The sequence below is a fragment of the Neoarius graeffei genome, chromosome 2, assembly GCF_027579695.1.
Source record: "Neoarius graeffei isolate fNeoGra1 chromosome 2, fNeoGra1.pri, whole genome shotgun sequence".
NCBI lineage: Eukaryota > Metazoa > Chordata > Actinopteri > Siluriformes > Ariidae > Neoarius > Neoarius graeffei.
Window position 1 is genome coordinate 102620963 of NC_083570.1, and position 6000 is coordinate 102626962.

Genomic DNA, 6000 nt, shown 5'->3' on the forward strand with positions numbered 1-6000 from the left:
TAACAGAGATGCCTGCTAGTACGGATTGGCCGTATTTTGTACGGAAAAGTTACATAAATACGATGTTACGGCAAACAGTGTTATTCTATACGGAATTATTATAAAGTCTTAAATTCCAGTGAGTTGTTTTTAAATGTCCAAGCGACTTTTTCAATCCATGCGCGATTCACGGCTATTTATTTTTACGACAACCACACATGCTGTGTGTGACATGCGCAGATTCCGCACATTTGTTCGCGCTATTTTCGATATGTTTAGTAGAATGGCCGTGCATTACACCCAATCAAAAGGGCAATGGATACGCGCACTGCAAACTGTGTAGAACTGACATTAACATCACTCATGGTGGTCGCGATGACTGCACGCGGCATGTCAACTCCAAAAACCATATGGAGTATGCTGAAATGGCGAGTCAGACGGAAAGTAAATCTGGGGGTATCCAGCAGTTTTTTACGAAATCTGTGGATGAAAAGACACGGAACGTGACACGTGCTGAAGCGGTGATGGTTGACCTGTGCTTGGAGTTGAACTTGCCAATTAGTGCCATGAAATGTGAGTTAAACTTATTCACTTTCTTTTTACATGTATGATTTTTATTCACTGAAATATCAAACACTGGCTGGACTTCTTTAATTTAAAGTCTTTTCAGTGTTACAAGTACAAATGTACATGTAGTATGATCAAAAACAGAGTTTTATGATTAGTGCTGTTGGGATTGTGGCAAAAAATCGATCATTCCACTGTTTTAAATACAATTATAAATGTCATTTTATTCAATGTCTCTTCTGAAGCATTATGCTGAAGTATTTACAGTGGGGCAAAAAAGTATTTAGTCAGCCACCAATTGTGCAAGTTCTCCCACTTAAAAAGATGAGAGAGGCCTGTAATTTTCATCATAGGTACACTTCAACTATGAGAGACAGAATGGGGGGAAAGAATCCAGGAAATCACATTGTAGGATTTTTAATGAATTAATTGGTAAATTCCTCGGTAAAATAAGTATTTGGTCACCTACAAACAAGCAAGATTTCTGGCTCTCACAGACCTGTAACTTCTTCTTTAAGAGGTTCCTCTGTCCTCCACTCGTTACCTGTATTAATGGCACCTGTTTGAACTCGTTATCAGTATAAAAGACACCTGTCCACAACCTCAAACAGTCACACTCCAAACTCCACTATGGCCAAGACCAAAGAGCTGTCAAAGGACACCAGAAACAAAATTGTAGACCTGCACCAGGCTGGGAAGACTGAATCTGCAATAGGTAAGCAGCTTGGTGTGAAGAAATCAACTGTGGGAGCCATTATTAGAAAATGGAAGACATACAAGACCACTGATAATCTCCCTCGATCTGGGGCTCCACGCAAGATCTCACCCCGTGGGGTCAAAATGATCACAAGAACAGTGAGCAAAAATCCCAGAACCACACGGGGGGACCTAGTGAATGACCTGCAGAGAGCTGGGACCAAAGTAACAAAGGCTACCATCAGTAACACACTACGCCGCCAGGGACTCAAATCCTGCAGTGCCAGACGTGTCCCCCTGCTTAAGCCAGTACACGTCCAGGCCCGTCTGAAGTTTGCTAGAGAGCATTTGGATGATCCAGAAGAGGATTGGGAGAATGTCATATGGTCAGATGAAACCAAAATAGAACTTTTTGGTAAAAACTCAACTTGTCATGTTTGGAGGAGAAAGAATGCTGAGTTGCATCCAAAGAACACCATACCTACTGTGAAGCATGGGGGTGGAAACATCATGCTTTGGGGCTGTTTTTCTGCAAAGGGACCAGGACGACTGATCCGTGTAAAGGAAAGAATGAATGGGGCCATGTATCGTGAGATTGAGTGAAAACCTCCTTCCATCAGCAAGGGCATTGAAGATGAAACGTGGCTGGGTCTTTCAGCATGACAATGATCCCAAACACACCGCCCGGGCAACGAAGGAGTGGCTTCGTAAGAAGCATTTCAAGGTCCTGGAGTGGCCTAGCCAGTCTCCAGATCTCAACCCCATAGAAAATCTTTGGAGGGAGTTGAAAGTCCGTGTTGCCCAGCGACAGCCCCGAAACATCACTGCTCTAGAGGAGATCTGCATGGAGGAATGGGCCAAAATACCAGCAACAGTGTGTGAAAACCTTGTGAAGACTTACAGAAAACGTTTGACCTCTGTCATTGCCAACAAAGGGTATATAACAAAGTATTGAGATGAACTTTTGTTATTGACCAAATACTTATTTTCCACCCTAATTTGCAAATAAATTCTTTAAAAATCAGACAATCTGGATTTTTTTTTATTCTGTCTCTCATAGTTGAAGTATACCTATGATGAAAATTACAGGCCTCTCTCATCTTTTTAAGTGGGAGAACTTGCACAATTGGTGGCTGACTAAATACTTTTTTGCCCCACTGTATATATTGGGACATTAAGATAACAATGTCGGACTCTCTTTGGCATGAAATAAGAAATGTTTTTAAAATTTTATTAGAATCCGTTAACAGGTAGAACATTTTGCCAGGCAATATAATATAATACTTTTGAGGAGTTACATTCAATACCAATGATTGGTAGTCAACCGTAATGTCTGCAAACAGGGAACACTATTGTATAAAATTTATAAAAATGTGATATATTGTATGCTCTAGAAATTTGTTGAGTGGAAATTCAGTTGAGATGGCTGCTCGCGTTTTGTTTATTCAGTTCACACAAAACAGTAAGTTACTTTTTAATAATTTAAATGTTAAACATATTGGTATATATACATCTTTATAATGGAAATGCACATAAATTAATGTTACTGAAAGTCATTCCAAAATACTGAAAAATGTTTTCAAGAATACTGAAATTCAAAATTTGGGGTAGGCATCTCCTGAAATTGACATGTTGGGACATGTCAGTTTTATCCAATTTTTTTTTTTTTTTTCCTGCATTCGTCGATTTATTTCTATTTCACATGCGTGCAGCTGTTGTAAAGTTCAGTGTGTTTGTATAGAACTCTCTCGAACTGTAGGTTCATTTCTACACTCTGGTTCCACAGTGACATTTTGCACAGGACTGCATTCCTTTGATAACAGAAACAAAGCTCCAGTATTATTATTATTTTCATTCAGAACTCTCCACAGCTTAATGTACCTTAAATTATTAATTCCTCTGCTACTAGAACTACTTTCTTTCTGAATGTGTCTGCATATATTGCAGGGCAGGCTTTTAGGCAGGATTTTTTTTTAGGGAGTCTAACTTTTTTGCAGGTGTCACTGTATGTGGCGAGGTGTAGCGGCGCGTTGAGCGCCGCTGGCACGAGTGTTTTAGGGGGTTCCGGGGGTACTCCCCCGGAAAATTTTGAAATTTCTAATGCTCTCAAATGCTATTTCCTTCATTTTGACAGCAAATTTTGAGCAATACAGCCAAGTGTTTTTGCCTTTGTTACAACATTCTTGTATCAATAGTAAGGCTGGACTGGGGGGAGGCATGTGTGCATGGAAAAATTCAAGCCAGATTCATTTTAGGTAAAACAACTTTCTTTAATGTCTTAATGTAAACAAAATGGTTTCACTGCAACAGTCCACTGGCAACAATATGTTTACAACCGCCTGGGGGCCTTGAGGTACAACTTTCTGGCGGCAGCGAAGTCGAATTCCAGCATGGGAATTCAGGCATAGCTGAGCCTGATGAGCCGATCCAGCTGCTCAATGCAGAGGAGAGTGCGTGCTTTTGTCTTGATTCTGTTCTGACAGGAAAACACGCGCTCCGCCTCCGCCTTATTGTTTAGCCTACTAGAAATACTACCCGCCGGCTCGACTACCACACTCTCCACTACGTAGCCTGTAATGTTGGGAAAATCTGCATGAAAATGTGTTATTTACTGTTAAAAGGATTTATTCGGGATAAATAACATGTCAGGTAAGGCCGGTTTTCTATAGACTACATTCCACATTTAGCTGCGGCAATATAGTCTACGGCTATATTGTCTGGATATTTATGCCAGTGTCTCCTAGGCATACATCTTTTCCCCCTCTGCTCTGGGAACGCATATTACAAGTGCTTTGTACACCAAATTTATTTAATAACCCATTTATTTATAACGAGGGCTCTCACAACTTTGAAATTAGTGCAGCCATAGAAACGCGTGTTTCTGTAGCTCTGCGGCGGGTGCCTATATTTTGTACTCTGGGCTCGTGCTGTTGCTATGGTAACCCTGGGCGTCTTCGGGAAAGACAGCTGTCAAAGCGAGACTTCTGAAATTTCCAAAATGGCGGTGTCAACAAAGCTTGTAGATCCTCGGAAAGCTCAGACTCGGCGATTTTTTAACATATTCAGCTAAGTTACCGGACATAACACGGGCGGAAATATTAGGGCGTCTTTAGGGCGTCGTACTAAAAAGTAGGGCGTCCAATTTCTTGTTTTTTTCAGTACAGGGCGTCGAAAAGACGCCCAGACGCCCCTCTATCTAAAAGCCTGTTGCAGGGTGTCCGCGGATCCTTAAAAAGTCTGATATACAGTATATGGCGTTTAAGGCCTTAAATAGCCTTATATTTTGCTAATATTTTGAAGTGTGGCATTAATTTTCATATGGGTGGCATTAAATTTCATCGGGGCACACAAATATGTTTGTACAATTTTTATTTTTTTTTTTCCCCCCCATGCTAACGTTGTTCAAACAGCTCACGTGAATGTGTAACAAGAAGATGGCAAAAAGACCGCTCTGTACCTAAAAGTACAGGCGTCTCACAACACTTAGGGGGCAGTGTTTTCCGTATAGTGTTGTGGGAGAAGACGAAGAAGTGGTTTCTTTTGCGTGGCAGACATGTAGGATGGGGAAGTGTAAGTTTAGGGACAAGTGGCTTGAGGACCAGAAATATAGCGGTTGGTTGTCAAAAGCAACGTCCGAAAATGAAGCTCAGTGTAAACTCTGCAAGAAAGACATAAAGTTGGGAACAATGGGCCGTGACGCTCGCATGAAAGGGGAAAAGCATAAACGCTTTGCCGCCAGTCAGGTAACAACAGTTCCCATGCAGATGTTTGCAGCACCGGTTGCAAACGTTAGCGCAAAGCCCACTTTCCCTTCGGTGCCTACTTCTCCCAGCACAAGTGCCTTCGGTGCTTTCGCCTCGACCGCGACACTTAAGGCTGAAATACTGTGGGTTCTGCAAACGATTGACCGACACCACTCCTACAATTCGAACGAAGACGTGGGCACCGTCTTCAGGGCAATGTTCCCTGATTCTGAATGTGGGCAATTCCAGCGTTATGGACATGACACTTGAACTCAAAATGGCAACAAATGACCCAGTGCATGTTTTATTGTCTCCCAGTATTTAAACAGGTGTTGCATATTTTAAGGCTGTACCATACTGGAGAAGTGATAGAACAAGAACAATTCCCATAGTACATCTAGGGCATGCCAGAAAATGCCAATAAAAGATGCGTTATGGATGTGACAGAAAAAGTATCACTTTTCTTGGGTGACTGTACATTTTTATCAAACTCTGTGAAATCGTAAACCTAATGTCGAAATGGAGATATCCATTTGATAGAGGGGTCCAAGGTGAATATTAAAAAATCTTTGTTTAAAATATTTTGTATTTCATGCAGAGTTTCGGAAGGAAAAGTCAGCGTTATGGATGTGACGAAATTCCGTTATGGATGTGACGCGTCTGAAATAGACATGGCATATGTTTAGAAAATCAGCAATTTAACCACCATAACCCTTTGAAAAACTCTCTAAATATCAGCTAAAACTATCAAAGTTCTTAAATAATATTTAGGATAGCTATTGTTTTGTGGATTTTAGCGTGCATTTCTGTGGCTTGTGGCAATAATATAGAATTGTACATGATCAAAGTTGATTTTAGCTTGGGGTTTACATTATAAGAAAGAAAGACTGACAGTGACATATTAGGTTGGTTACAAATTGGTTCAACTTATTCACATCTGTAAAATACAGGCCTAGGTGAGATCTCTGGGAGTGGTTTTGATGTATTACATGTTGCTTTATTTTTGCATGGTGAG

The 6000-nt window shown here is 40.9% G+C and overlaps 1 protein-coding gene across 1 annotated transcript in view; it reads left to right on the forward strand.

The window, feature by feature from the left end:
- The window catches only part of dnajc8 (DnaJ (Hsp40) homolog, subfamily C, member 8), a 61943-nt gene that overhangs the window by 21477 nt on the left and 34466 nt on the right, over positions 1 to 6000 (forward strand). The window lies entirely within an intron of this gene.